The following is a 13,629-nucleotide window of genomic DNA, read 5'->3' on the forward strand; positions in this document are numbered from 1 at the left end:
TTCCATCCTTTTAGGTTCAGCCTTTTTTGTGTCTATGAATCTAAAGCGTGAGTCATGCAAAGAGTGGATAGTTAGGGTGCCTGGGTGGCTCAGTCCATTAAGTGTCCGACTTTAGCTCAGGTCATGATCTCACAGTTTGTGAGTTCAAGCTGTCTGCTGTCAGCACAGAGCCTGCTTTGGATTCTCTGTCTCTCTGTCTCTCTCTGCCCCTCTCCTGAGCTCTCTCTTTCTCTCTCAAAAATAAATAAACATTAAAAAAAAGAGTGTATAGTTGGACAATGATTTTTTTATCTGCCAATCTTTGCATTTTTATTGGAGAATTCAATCTATTTATATATAATGTAATTACTAATAACAGGTTTTACACCTGCAATTTTGTTTTATATATGTATTTTGGTTCTTTTGTTCCTCTATTTCTCCTTTACTCCCTTCTTTTGTGTTTAATAGATATTTTAAAATGTACCCTTTTAATTACTTTGTTGTTTCTTTTATTATATTTTTATAATTTTTTCTTAATAGTTGCTCTGGGGTTGCAATTAACATCATAATTTATAACAATCTAGTTCGGATTAATACTGAGTTTCAATAATGTTCAAAATTTTACTCCAATATAGTTTCATTCCTTCTCATACTGCTTTGCTGTATTATTATATAAATTACATTTTTATACACTATGAGCATATCAGTACCATTTTAGGGGCACCTGGATGACTCAGTTGGTTGAGCATCAGACTTCAGCTCAAGTCATGATCTCATGGTTTGTGAGTTTGAGTCCCGCATCTGGCTGTCAGCGCAGAGCCCACTTCAGATCCTCTGTCCCCCTCTTTCTCTGCCTCTCCCCTACTTGTGCGCTCTCGCGCTCTCTCTCTCAATAAAAAAAAAAAATACCATTTTATAGTTATTGCTTCGTGAAGCTATCTTTTCCCATTTAGACAGGATAAGAAAAGAGTTACAACATAAAAACATTTATACCGTATTTTCTATTTCTTTATGCAGTAACTTTTACTGGTGCTCTTTATTTCTTCATGTGGATTCAACTCACTGTCTGGTGTTCTTTCATTTCAGCCTAAAGGGCAATCATTAGTATTTCTTGTAGGGAAAGTCTGCTAGTGACAAATTCTCTCAACTTTGGTTTATTTGTGTATGTCTTCATTTCTCCTTTGAAGAAGAATTTTTTTGGTTATAAAATTCTGGGCTGACAGTCTTTTTCTTTCATTACTTTGAATATTTCATCCCATTGCCTCCTGGACTTCATAGTTTCTAAATGAGACATTAACAGTTGATCTTATTGAGGATCCTTTATAAATGATGAGTCGTTATTCTATTGTTGCTTTCAAGATTCTCTCTTTATAGTCCAATAGTTTGACTCTGATGTGTTCAAGTGTGAATTTCTTTGAGTTTCTCTTACTTGGAGGTCACTGAACTTAGACGTGTAGATTAATTTTTTTATTTAAAATCTGAGTGGTTTTGGTCTCGATTTCTCCAATTATTTATGCTCTTATTCTCTTTCTACTCCTTCTAGGACTCCCATTGTGCATATTCTGGTATGCTTGATGGTATTCCCACATGTCCCTGTGTTCTGTTCATTTTTCTTCATCCTGTTTGTTTTTAAGAATGGGCAATTTCTGGGGCGCCTGGTTACCTCAGTCCATTAAGTGTCTGACTCTTGATTTTGGTTCAGGTCATGATCTCACTGTTCGTGGGTTCAAGCCCCACATCAGGCTCTGCGCTGACAATATGGAACCTGCTTAGGATTCTCTCCCTCCCTCTCTCTCTGTCCTTCCCCCACTCATGTGCTCATGCACGCTCTCTCTGTCTCTGTGTCTCAAAATAAATAAGCAAACTTAAAAAAAATGGACAATTTCTATTTCCAAGTCTGTAGATTCTTTCTTCTACCCCTTCAAATCTACTGCTGAGTACCTACAGTAAGAAACTGTTTTAAATTCAGACTTTACTTTTCCTTAAAAAAGGAGCTTAAGGTTCACAACAAAATCAAGGAGAAGGTATAGGGATTTCCCATATACCCCCTGCCTCCAGACGTGCATATCTTCCTCCATTATAACATCCCCAACCAGAGTAGTACGTTCGTTACAACTGATAAACCTACATTAACACATCTTAATTACCTGAAGTGCATAGTTTAGATTACAGTACCCTTTTGGTGTTGTACATTCTTTGGGTTTGGACAAATATATCATAGCACGTGTCATTATTATACAGATTATTTTCATTGCCCTAAAAATACCCTCTTCTCTGGGGCACCTGGCTGACTCAGTCAGTAGAGCATGTGACTTTTGGGATTGTAAATTTGAGCCCCACGTCAGATGTACAGACTACTCAAAAAAATAAAGTCTTAAAAAAAAAAAAACCTCTCTGCTCTGCCTATTTATCCCTCCTTCTCCCCAGTCCCCAACAACCGCTGATCTTTATAATGTCTCCTAGTTTGCACCTTTTCCAGAATGTCATATAGTTGGAATTATATAGTCTGTAGCCTTTTCATGTTGGCTTCTTTCACTTAGTAATATGCATTCAAGGTTCCTCCATGTCTTTTCATGGCTTGATTATTCATTTCTTTTTAGTGCTGAATAATATTCCATTGTCTGGATGTACCACAGTTCATTTATCCGCTCACCTACTGAAGGACATCTTGGTTGCTTCAACATTTGGCAATTATGAATAAAGCTGCTAGAAACATCTATGTACAGATTTCTATGTGGACATAAGTTTTCAAGTCCTTTGGGGAAATGCTGGATTATATGGTAAGAATATGTTTAATTTTGTTAGGAAACCACCAAACAGTCTTTCAAAGTGGCTGTATCATTTTGTATTTTCACCAGCAGCGAATGAGAGTTCCTATTGCTCCACATCCTCACCAGCATTTGGTGTTGTCAGTGTTTCAGATTATTTTTTTCTGTTAGGTGTATAGTGGTATTTCACTGTTGTTCTTGCTTTAATTTTTTTTTAATGTTGAGTTATTTTTGAGAGAGACAGAGAGAGAGTAGAGGAAGGACAGAGAGAGGGAGACACAGAATCCGAAGCAGGCTCCAGGCTCCAGGCTCTGAACTGTCAGCACAGAGCCCGATGCAGGGCTCGAACTCACGAGGGGCGAGATCATGACCTGAGCCGAAGTCAGAGGCTTAACCAATTGAGCCACCCAGGCGCCCCTCACTATTGTTTTAATTTGCATTTCCCTGAAGATATATATGTGGAGCATCTTTGCATATGTTTATTTGCCATCTGTGTATCTTCTTTGCTGAGGTGTCGGCTAATTAAGGTATTCGGCTATTTTTAATCAGGTTGTTTATTTTCTTATTGTTGAGCTTTAAGAGTTCTTTCTATTTTAGAAAACAGTCCTTTATTTGGTATGTGTTTTGCAAATATTTTGTCCCAGTCTGTGGCTTGTCTTCTCATTCTCTTAGTATCTTTTACGTATCAGAAAATTTTAAAAATTTTGATGCTTATTTATTTTTGAGAGAGAAAGTGAGAGAGTATGCACACACACACGTGAGCAAGCAGGGGAGGGGCAGAAAGAGAGAGAGATGCAGAATCTGAAGCAGGCTGTCAGCTGTCAGCACAGAGCCTGATGCAGGGCTCGAACCACAAGATCATGACCTGAACTGAAGTTGGAGGCATAAGGGACTGAGACACCCCGGCATCCCAGAAAATTTAGATTTTAATTAAGGCTAGCTTGTCAGTTCTTTCTTTCATGGATCATGCCTTTGGTTGTGTATCTTTTTTTTTTTTAATGTTTATTTATTTTTGAGAGAGAGAAAGAGTGAACGGGGGAGGGGCAAAGAGAGAGGGACAGAGGATCCAAAGTGAACTCTGTGCTGACAGCAATGAGCTCCCCCTCGGCTGGAGCTCACAAACTATGAGGTCATGACCTGAGCCGAAGTCCTATGCTCAACTGATGGAGCTACCCAGACTCTCCTGATTTTGTATCTTACAAGTCATCACCAGGGGCACCTGGGTGGCTCAGCTGGTTAAGCATCCACCTCTTGATCTCAGCTCTGGTCTTGATCTCAGGGTCATGAGTTCGAGCCCCGCGTCAGGCTCTGTGCTGACAGCTCAGAGCCTGGAGCCGGCTTCGGATTCTGTGTCTCCCTCTCTCTGCCCCTCCCCTGCTTGTGCTCTGACTCTCTCTCAAAAAATAAAATAAAGTAAACATTAAAAAAAAGTCATCACAAAACCCAGGTCACCTAGATTTTCTTATACATCATCTCCTAGGAGTTTTATAGTTTTGCATCTGTGATCTATTCAAGTCTGTGATCCATTTTCAATTACTTCCTGTGCCTTCACAAAAAGTGTGACGTGTATCCAGATTTATCATTTTGTATGTGATGTCCAGTTGTCCTGGCAACATTTGTTGAAAAGATTCTCTTTGCTCCATTTTATTGCCACTGTCCCTTTGTCAAAGAGCAGTTGATTATACTTATGTGAGTGTATCTGTGGACTCTCTGTGTCATTAATCCGTTTGTTTATTCTTTTGCCAATACCACATTGTCTTTTTTGTGCGTGTTTATTTTCTGAGAGAGAGAGAGAAAGCTAGTGAAGGAGGGTCAGAGAGAGAGGGAGACAGTGGATCCAAAGCATCCTCCTCAATGATAGCAGAGAGCCCGATGCGGGGCTCAACTCATGAGCCCCGAGATCACGACCTGAACTGAAGTGGGATGCTTGCCGCTTAACGACTGAGCCACCCAGGTGCCGCCCACGTTGTCTCGATTACTGTAGCTTTGCAGTAAGTTTTGAAGTCAGGTATTGTCATTTATCCAACTTTGTTCTTCTCAATATTGTGCTGGCTGTTCTGGGTCTTTTGCATCTCCACATAATCTGTAGGCTCAGTTTGTCAATATCTACCAAGTAACTTGCTGGGATTTTGATTGGGATGACATTGGATCTATAGATCAAGTTGGGAACAACTGACATCTTGACGATATTGAGTCTTCCTTACATGAAATATGTCTCCTTTATTTAATTCCTTGATTTCATTCATCAATTTCATAGTTTCCTCACATAGATTTTATACATAGTTTGTTAGATTTATACCTATGTATTTCATTTTTTTCCAGATGCTATTATGAATGATATATATTTTTTAATTTCAAATTCCACTTGTTCATTGCTAGTATGTGGGAAGGCAGTTGACCTCCACATATTAACTTTATATCCTTCAATCTTGCTATAATCACTTATTAGTGCCAGAAATTTTTTTGTCATTTCTTCAGATTTTCTTTTTTCTTTTAATTTTTTTAAATGTCTATTTATTTTTGAGAGACAGAGCGAGACAGAGGGTGAGTGGGGAAGGAACAGAGAGAGACACACACAGAATCCAAAGCAGGCTCTGAGCTGTCAGCACAGAGCCTGATGTGGGGCTTCAACTCACAAACCGCGAGATCATGGCCCGAGCAGAAGTCAGATGTTTAACCAGCTGAGCCACCCAAGTGCCCCAGATTTTCTTTATAGATGAATATGTCATCTATGAACAAGGACACTTTATTTCTTCCTTCCCAATCTGTACCTTTTATTTCCTTTTCTCATCCTGATCATCCTGATGCATTAGCTAGAACTTTCAGTACAATGCTGAGAAGTGAAAGGGACCTCCTTACCTTGTACCTGATCTTAATAGGAAAGCTTCAAGTTTCTCACCATTGAGTATGTTAGCTCTACCTCCAACTCTTGATTGGGTTGGGTTGGGGAACCAAGGGTTCCTAGCATCGTGGGATCAAACCCCGTATTGGGCTCTGTGCTGAGCATGGAGCCTGTTTAAGATTCTCTCTCTCCCTCCCTCTCTCTCTGTCTCTCTCTCTCTCTCTCCCCCTTGCCTATCTCCCCCACTTGTGCTCGCACTCTCTCTCAAAAAAAAAGTATGTTAGCTCTAGGTTTTTTGGTAGATATTCCTTATCAAGTTGAGCAGTTTCTAGTAAATATTTCATTTCAGTTATTGTACTGTTCTACCCTAATTTCTATTTCAGTTTTTAAATAATTTTTATTTCTTTTTTTTATTTATTTTTATTTTTTAGGTAGGCTCCATGACGAATGTGGGGCTTGAACACATGATCCTGAGATCAAGAGTCACATGTTTTACTGACTGGCGCCAGCCAGGCATCCCAGTGATTTTTATTTCTTTATTGACGTTCTCTATTTAGTGAGACATCATTTTCATATTTCCTTGAATTCTTTAGACATAGTTTCCTCTTTTTTTTAAAAAAAAAAAAGTAGGCTCTACGCTCAACACGAGGCTTGAACTCATGATCCTGAGGTTAAGAGTGTCACGCTTTGCCTACTGAGCCAGCCAGCCACCCTACTTCTTGCTTATAATAGCTGGTTTAAAGTCTTTGTCTAATAAGTCCAGTGTCTGGGCTTCCTCAGGGACCGTTTATTCTGAGTGCTTTTTTCCCCCCTGTGTATGACTCACACTTTCCTGTTTCTTTGCATGTCTCATATTTTTTGTTGAAAATTGGGTAATTTTTAAAAAAGATTTTATTTTTAATCTCTACATTCCATGTGGGGCTTGAACTCACAACCCCAAGATCAAGAATTGCACACTCCACCAACTGAGCCAACTAAGTCCTCAAAAATTGGGTGTTTTAATTAATGTAAGATGGCAACTCTGGAAATCAGATCTCCCCAACTATGGCTTGAGTTGTTGCTGCTTATTTGTTTATCAACTTTCATGGGCTAATTCTGTAGAGTCTTATTTTCTTTGTCATATGCGGTCGCTGAAGTTTCTGCCTGGTTTGCTTAGTGGTCAGTTAATGATTGGACAGAAATTTCATTAAATTCCTTGAAGCAGTAAGTTTCCTACTTTTTACCAAGGGTTCAGGCAAGCCTTCAACACTCTGGCAGTTTACTCTGCCTTATTCCTCACTTCCTGCATGAGCAGGACCTCAAGCTCACCAGAGTTGATGGAGAGATTGGAACTTCCTCAGGTATTTCCTGGATGTGCTCACAGTTCTGTAAACATTTGCAGATTTCTAGATCCTGAGGTAATCAGAGATTTCATAGCCCTCCATCGACATTTCATTCCCCAATATTCCTCTTAAGTTTTTTAGCCAGCCTCTTGTTTGCTTCAGCTGATGTTTCTGCCTCCGGCAGCTGGGACGTCAAACAATTTGCTGCTAATTGTTTAGACAAACAAAATAGAGTTTCTTGCTGTGAGAGTTCTGAATCAGGTCAAATAAAGACTAGTGCTATGAATGGGACTCTTCAAGGGAGCTTACAGATAGATCAAACGGTGACAGTTCTCTAGGGATGGGGCTGTTTGGGGAGTTCCACACCCATGCTGCCCCCTCTAGTGGCTGCTAGGCCACTGTTTTTCAAAGCTAGTGTAGTTGAGAGACTGCGGATTTGTGGAGCTCCTGTGGAGTTGGGGAGAGGAGGATGGGGAAGAAGCCGGTCAAAATTCACTGTTCCTACTGACATTCGACCATTTTTCTTAAACAAATTCTCCTTCGATTTTTGAAAGCCTTGGTTTCCAGACTCCTAAAAACTTGATTTTGACAATTTTTACCAGTATTATTGCTTTTATGGAGAAGCAGATTTTCAGATGTCTTTACTCCGCCATTCCAGAAGTGCTTCTTCAGACTACTTGTACTTTAAGAAGTATCAATGTTTAGATGCTATGGTCACTCATAAGAAAAATGGTCTTTGAGGGGCACCTGTGTGGCTCAGTCGGGTTAAGTGTCTGACTCTTGATCTCAGCTCAGGTTTTGATCTCTGGATAGTAAGTTCAAGCCCCATGTTGGGCTCCACACTGGGAGTGGAGCCTACTTAAAAAAAAGAAAAAGCGAAATGGTCTTTGAGTATACAGTCTATACTTAACATGAAGAAATAAAAGTTATTTTGGTGTGTTTTCTCCTTATAGCACAGCTTAAGTCCTTGCATAATGTGAAAGTGAACTTTCACTTCTTAGAAAGCATGTTAAGTTTTCACGACTCACATTATCCATCCCCTTGGGTCAAGAGAGAACAGAAAACATTAGGGTTCCTCACTTCTGGAGAAGTTAACATTTTTAATGTTCTAAAATATAAAATTGTAAAATATAATGTTCCTATTAATAACACGACTGAGGCTGAGGTTATTTCCTGACAACACTTTTTTTTTCTGTTTCCCTTATGCACAATCAGCCCCTAAATTCAGAATAACAAAATTATCAAGGCATCTTTTACACCAAAATCATCTTGATGCTTCCCTGGAAGCTGTTAGAATACACAAAAATTTTGCTTTCTCACTGCCTGGCACTCAGAAGGAAAGGCTACAAGGAGGGATGCTAAAAATAATTCGGTATGGTCGGTATGCTCCATGTTTTTAAAATTAGCTATCAGTATTCTAAAGAGCTGCCTTGGGGCACCTGGGTGACTCAGTCAGTTGAGCACCACCTCTTAGTTTCCACTCCGGTCATGATCTCACGGTTTGTACGATTGAGCCCCCACTTGGGGCTCTGTGCTGACAGCGTGGAGCCTGCTTGGGATTTTCTCTCTCCCTCTTTCTCTCTGCCCCTCTCTGCTCACATGCTCACTCGCTCTCTCCCTCTCAAAACAAACAAACAAACAAACAAAATCTGCCTTGTTCATCATGTCCATAATGTAGAGAAAGATGTCAAAGCCAAGAGAGGAGCTCATCCTTTCCAGAAGACTTTTCTACAGGGTGAAGTTTGTGGCTGTGAATGGTCAGTGACTGCGAACTTTCCCAAATTGGTAAAAACATACTCATGTTCACATGCAAGGGCTTGCATGATGCCTATCAACAAATTTATTTCCAAGATCATTTTATGCCTTCGTTTAAAATAACTTTTTATTATCGATAGTAAGTTTGGTGTACATCTTACACAATAGACTGTAAGGCCCTCAAGATTTCTAAATATATCCACTGTCCATATCACCCAGAGCTCAAGGCAAGTAAGGAAGGACAAATAGAATCATCAAAAATAAGTTGGTTGCAAAGGTAACTCTCCTTCCCCAGATCCTAATAATATTTCCTCTTCAGAGTAGCCATCAACTGAGACTTCATGAAATGCAGCAGTCACCAGTAGCTTCATGCTCTGTTGTCTTTCTCCTCGATGAAGCTTCTCTCTTTCACTCTGATATTGGACATCAGTAGGTCTCTAGATCATTCGGTCCTGCCAACAAGGAGGTTCTATTCTCTCCTTTTGTTTTCCCAAAGATTCTGCCATACTTGACAGGAGAACAGACTCATGGGTCTGACATCACCACCATAGCTGACCCTTGGACAGTGCAACACATTGGAGCTGTGAGGCTTGAGGTTTCCAGAAAAATTTCAGTCCTAAAACAGAAGACTTATATGGAGGGAGAAGCTAACCCACAGACAAGAAGCAGGAATATTTTTAAAGGAATTAGTGAAATTGAGAAGGCAATATGGTTGTGGCTGTTGTGTTGGTATTTTTGGTAATGTGCTTCATGATCTTTTTTTCATTAGTCATATGATGTAGCCCTTTTTCTCTCCTGGCTCTGGTTTCTAACCCTCAATTTAATAGACCATACTTGTGCCAACTGGAATAAACCCTTTCTCTAAAAAAAACCCTTGGTCAATGGGCCACACTCCTAAATATCTCTACTGGTACTGTCCATACCACACCAAGCACAGAGTCCCTCCTTGATTGCTGCATTTTCCCAACCAGTCTCTCAAAGTTTTGTTGTTTTTGATTTTAAAGAGCAGGTGGGGCTTCTGGGTGGCTCAGTCGGTTAAGCATCTGACTTCGGCTCAGGTCATGATCTCACAGCTCATGAATTCCAGCCCTGCACTGGGCTCTGTGCTGACAGCTCAGAGCCTAGAGCCTGCTTCGTATTCTGTGTCTCCCTCTCTCTCTGCCCCTCACCTGCTCGTTCTCTCTCTCTCTCTCTCTCTCTCTCAAAAATAAATAAACATTAAAAATTTTTAAATAAAAATAAAGAGCACATGAATGGGGGAGAGGGGCAGAGGGAGAGAGAGAGAATCTAATGTGGGGCTCCATCCCACAACCCTGTGGTCATGACCTGAGCCCAAATCAAGAATCAGACACACAACCAACTGAGCCACCGAAGCACCTCATCTCTCAAAGTTTATGATGGGATCGAGTTTGGCTCAGATGATAGATTTTTGTGGAGCCAGATTCTGAGTTCCTCAGAATCTGTCACCTCATGAACACACCCCACAGAAATTTAGAATCATTTAAGATCCTCTATATGCTACCATTGCAGGGGAGAGTATCATATAGGTAATCATTCACTCTTTTACAGATCATAAAATTTACTTATTTAAAGTTTACAAATATTTTGCCAAGTGGTACAACCTCACCATAAATGAGTTTTAGAAAATTTTCATGCCCCCTCATGTCCATTTATAATTAATCTTGGTTCCCAAATCCCAGCCCTAGGCAACCACTAATCTACTTTGTCTCTCTAAATTTGCCTTTTCTGGAATTTTCATACAAATGGAGTTTCACTTAACATAGTGTTTTTAAGGTTCATCCATGACATTAGCATGTGTCAGTAGTTTGTTACTTTTTATTGCTGAATAATATTCCATTGTATGGGTAAAATACATTTTGTCTATACATTGTCTGGTTGATAGACATTTAGGTTATTTTAAGTCTTGACCTATTCTGAATAATGCTTCTTTTTTTTAATGCTTATTTATTTATTTTGAGAGAGATAGAGCATGAGCAAGGGAGGGGCAGAGAGAAAGGGACACAGAGAATCCCAAGCAGGCTCCACACTATCAGCACAGAGCGTAATGCGGGGCCCAAACACATGAACTGTGAGATCATGACCCTGCCCAGATCAAGAGTCGGACGCTCGACTGACTGAGCCACCCAGGCACTCCTCTGAATAATGCTTCTATGAACATTCACATACAAGTGTTTATGTGGATGTATATTTTCATTTCTCTTGGGTAGATGCTTAGAAGTGGAATTGCTGAGTTGTAAGGCAGTCTTACATGTAACTGTTTTTGAAACTGCCACACAGTTCTCCAAAAGACAGCACCATTTTACCTCTCTTTCAACAATGTATCAGAGTTCCAATTTCTCCACATCCTTGCCAACATTTGTTATTGCCTTTTTTACTATAAACATTCTAGTGGGTATGAAATGGTATCTTATTGTGGTTTTAATTTACATTTTTCTAATGACTAATGAATGGTATCAAGCATCTTTTCACATTCTTATTAGCCATTTGTGTAACTTCTGTGATGAAATGTCTGTTCATTCTATTGCCCATTATTTGATTGAGTTGTTTGTTTTCTAACTATTGAGTGGTAAGCATTATTTATATATTATGGATACAAATCCTTTATCAGATATGTGTTTTCCAGATATTTCCTCCAGTCTGTAACTTGTCTTTTAATTTTCTTGAAAAAATTGTTAATGTTTATTTATTTTTAAGAAAGAGAAAGAAAGAAAGAAAGAAAGAAAGAAAGAAAGAAAGAAAGAAAGAAAAAATACACTGTCCATCTTAGAATAGGTAGAAGCTTTTTTTTTTTTTTTTGAGATTTTTTTTCTTTAAATAGTCTCTACACCCAACATAGGGCCAGAACTGATGACCCTGAGATCAAGAGTTGCATGCTCCACTGACTGAGCCAGCCAGGCGGCCCAGTAGAAGTTTTTTTTTTTTTTTTTTCAATGTTTTATTTTTGAGACAGAGAGAGACAGAGCATGAGCAGGGGAGGGACAGAGAGAGAGGGAGACACAGAATCTGAAGCAGGGTCCAGGCTCCGAGCTGTCAGCACAGAGCCCAACGCGGGGTTCAAACTCACGGAGTGTGAGATCATGACCTAAGCTGAAGTCGGACACTCAACCGACTGAGCCACCCAGGCACCCCTAGAAGTTTTAATCTAAGAAATCTTTGCCTAACGCAACGTCTGTTAACTCTTCTCTTGTTTTCTTCTAGAAATTTTGTTTTAGCTGTCACACTTAAAAAGACTTCTTTCTTAACATTTATTTATTTTTGAGAGACAGAGAGAGAGTGCAAGTGAGGGAGGGGCAGACAGAGAGGGAGACAGAATCTAAAGCAGGCTCCTGGCTCTGAACTGTCAGCCCAGAGCCCAACATGGAGCTCTGACTCATGAAGGGCAAGATCATGACATGAGCTGAAGTTGTACACTTACCCACTAAGCCACCCAGGTGCCCCTTGGCTGTCACATTTAAGTCTATGATCTTTTTGAGTTAATTTTCTGTATATGGTATGACTTGAAGGTCATACCATAAATTCACCTTTTTGTGTGTGGATAATCAGTTGTCCCAACACATTTGTTGAACAGACTATCCTTTCCCCCCGATGAATTGCCTTAGCACCTTTGTCAAATATCAATTAAATATAAATATAAGGATTTATTTCTGGACTCTCAGTTCTGATCCATTAATCTCTATGTCAATCCTTATGCCAGTACCGCTGCTGAGGAGATCTTAATATGGAAAATTATTAATACATTCTGCAAGCTAATGACTCCTCAGAACTTGAGAATGGCAACTCCAGAAAGTGGGACTCAGACAAGTATTCTTATACATGGTTCAGAAACAGCACAATAAGCTTTTAATAAGGCATGTTGGCTTGAGGTGATACCGATCTTAAATTTCACTCATTCTTTTTTTTTTTTTAAGATTTATTTATTTTTAAGAGAGAGCTCAAGCAGGAAAGGGACAGAGAGAGGGGGGGACAGAAGAGCTGAAACAGTCTCCACACTAACACCAGTGAGCCCAATGCGGGGCTTGAACTCATGAGTGGTGAGATCACAACCTGAGCCTAAGTCAGATGCTCAACCAACTGAGCCACCCAGGTGCCCCAAATTTCACTCATTCTAACACATCTATAAATAAGTTGCATTTGTAAATAGTATCATTGGTTCCATATTAAATGTAATACATCAGTTGGCCTTGTTTGCAAGACCACCTAGGATGGTGGCCAGTGGAACGCTCCACTTTTCATGTTGATGTAGTTCTTTGCATAGGGTTCAAAGGGCTGGTTCTCTTTCTTACCTGAATCAAGCTGAAAAGTTAAATTTGTAACCACGACCATGCCAGAAACATAAACTGACCATAACATTACAAGTTGGTAGGTCTTTTGACAAACATTCTGCTCCCCCTCTCCTTCCAAGAACTTGTTAGCATTGTATTTTCCTCGCCTCCTGGAAGTTAGTCATGGCAATGACTTGATGTGGCCATCAAAATTAGTGATGGGTGGAAGTTTTGTAAGCCTGTAGAGAATTCACCAAGCTTCCTATGCCTGTCTCATGGAAGTGTACGATGAGATGGAGCCTCCCTCAACCTTGGGAATCCCTGAGTGCCATGCAGAAATCCCCCCTCCCCAACCCTGCTTAACCCACATTAAACTCTGTGGCTTGAATAAGAAATGTTAGTTGTGCCAGGGAGATATTTGAGATGTTACTGTAACAGCCTAGCTTATTATTTTTTTTAACCTAGCTTATTATAACTGCTACAACCTATGCTTAATGTGAAAACACTGCCTAAAAGTCTGTCAAATTATTCATTTGGAACCTGATCTAGGAGCTAGGTTTGGGTTCCATTCCTGGCTCTGCTAGACCAGCTCAAGCGCACAAGTGTGGTTAAGCATGAGGTCCATTATCCCTTCAAGATACACATATTTACCCAGTCTGCAGGGGAAAGAATTTATTCTC

General features: G+C 39.9%; 1 long non-coding RNA gene across 1 annotated transcript in view; it reads left to right on the forward strand.

Annotated features, from left to right (window-relative positions):
- Nucleotides 1-13,629, forward strand: part of LOC102970124 — a 48,597-nt gene that overhangs the window by 14,313 nt on the left and 20,655 nt on the right. The gene's annotated exons all lie outside the window — the stretch shown is intronic.

The sequence above is a fragment of the Panthera tigris genome, chromosome D1, assembly GCF_018350195.1.
Source record: "Panthera tigris isolate Pti1 chromosome D1, P.tigris_Pti1_mat1.1, whole genome shotgun sequence".
NCBI lineage: Eukaryota > Metazoa > Chordata > Mammalia > Carnivora > Felidae > Panthera > Panthera tigris.